Source organism: Triticum dicoccoides, chromosome 3B, assembly GCF_002162155.2.
Source record: "Triticum dicoccoides isolate Atlit2015 ecotype Zavitan chromosome 3B, WEW_v2.0, whole genome shotgun sequence".
In the NCBI taxonomy this organism is placed as follows: domain Eukaryota; kingdom Viridiplantae; phylum Streptophyta; class Magnoliopsida; order Poales; family Poaceae; genus Triticum; species Triticum dicoccoides.
This window is the reverse complement of record NC_041385.1, coordinates 25,775,857-25,778,144: the sequence shown is the minus strand read 5'-3', so window position 1 is coordinate 25,778,144 and position 2,288 is coordinate 25,775,857.

The following is a 2,288-nucleotide window of genomic DNA, read 5'->3' as shown; positions in this document are numbered from 1 at the left end:
TTGACCACTTTATTGCCTCCCCACCAACACAAGCTTGTTCGTGTTTGGTGTTATACCTTGAGTTCCTTGTTATCCAATAAATGTTCTTCTTTACCTTGGAACATTAACATCTCTTATGTCCTCAATGTTGTGAGAATTTCACCACCTCTGTAGAATTCTTGATACAAGTGATACTTATCACCATCACCATTCTTTTCCTGGTCACCGTGTTATTTCTAAACACCGACAAATAGACTGTGATGTGTAATCCCAAAACTTCTAGCAACCCTATTGCTTTGAAGTTAATGGTCGGTCGTTCATTCTTAGACTGTTGATTATTGAATCACCATTCTCACATTGATCGTGCAACCCAACCCATATCTCGGGTGCACCTTTCAACCAATGTTTAATTGTGTATGTTTTCCTCGAGCTTACTTCCTTATATCATTTGATCTGACAAATGTTATCTCCTTGTTCACCTAATTGTGGAAATCCATCTTTTGGAAATCTCGAAGAATTGTCGTTGAGTTCATCATCCACCTCCTTGTCCTCTCCTTGGGATAATGATGAACTCTTGTTAACGGAAATCACTTCATGGTTCATTTCCCGAGAATCTTACAGTGTTATCCCATCAATTTGTGTTGCACCTTTCTTCTCAGGCATCCTGAGCCCGAGGTATCCTGACACCAATCATACCTGAACCTTGGTCAGATGTGATGGTTTGAACATATTCATTGGTCTTTAACCCGATAAGGTGATGTCATCCTAACACACCTGCCCGGAGGGCCTATTGTTATAGTTCTTCCTTTTAGCAGTGTTAGTCATTCTTCCGTGAGGAAATTGGAAGACTTATTCTATAAGTTGTTCCTGATGGATCCTTTGTGTTCCCAAAGTCTGATCTTCACCTAATGACCATGTCAATGCTATCTCGAAGCATGCCTGTGGTACTCCGATTTTCAATAAGAACATTTGAAGCCCAATGCTAAATGTTTCTTGCTCAATTATCCAAGCACCGTTGTATGGGTAATGTCATGAAATTTCTCTCCCCTACCTAAGGAGTTTTCTACATAATATCATGTCATGGATATCATGTTCTGCTTGTCCTTGGGAAGGATATACCCCTGATATACGTGTTTAAGCACATTTTCCTTCCCGTTGTTTTGTTCAAACTTTCTTGTAAACTACTTAATCGAGCAGTGGTAATTCTCCTGCTTATGTAAACACCTCGGTGTACAACTCTGTCAGTAAGACCCTGTTGAAATTGTCGATAGCATTCCGGTCACCACCGATGGACGAGAACTTTGCCTATTGGTCCGCCTCGTTCAACGAGCAGGAAAATGGTTCTCTTCGTCCCTCGCCCCTGGTACCGACATTGTGCCGACATAACTGATAGGCTACCCTCTGACATGCCTTGCTATTGTGACCGTGCGAGATGTCACCGCTCCTATTTTTAACCCACATGGTGGGCCCATAACCCACAGTTCCACAGGATCGAAACCTGACTCTCCTGTACACCCCCTGTTCCCAAAGTTATTCCTCACGCGTGGCCTCGTGTGTAATTCACGAGCCACCTTCTGATGAGATCATCAATCTGGTATCAGACGCAATACTTATTCCCATTGCTCTGAACCCCTTTCACACTTCGCTTCAGGCAACGAACGATTGCCTATGCGCTTGAAACTTCTATTTTGCACCTTCTTGCTTTGCTCTCGATATTGTCTTAAATTTCAATTCGAGAGTTACTTTCCGCCACCTTCCTCGTTGTTGTCTACCAGATAATCTACCCTGCAGAGATCCATTCTTCGGTATACCCCCTAAATCTTTCGTTAGTACGATGAAATTTCCGAAGAAAGGATGATGACTCATCATGATGACCTGAAGCAGAGAAAGGAAGACATCAATATAATGGGTCGACCTCTTCGAGAAGAGCAACCAAGACTGAGAAGATCCGTTAGCATTTCGTAATTAGATCCCTCCCCCCTTACTCCTGCTCCTAAATCTCGGGACGAGATTTCTTGTAGTGGAGGAGAATTGTGACGCCCGGATAATCAAGCTACAGTAACCTCTGCTAATGACACCACATCACCTCCGTTACTGTCGCTAATCTCGCGTTAGTTCGAAAACGATTCAAATTCAAATTTGAGATTTAGGCGAACAACAAAAGTTTTCAAACATTAAAACTAAAATGTCCAAAATGTGTCAAATAAATCATGGGTAATACTAGTGGAGAAACCACAAATTTTATAAAATGTTTAAAGGCTCTAAACTAATTAAAATAGCAGCTATAACAATTAATTAAATGCCTTTTA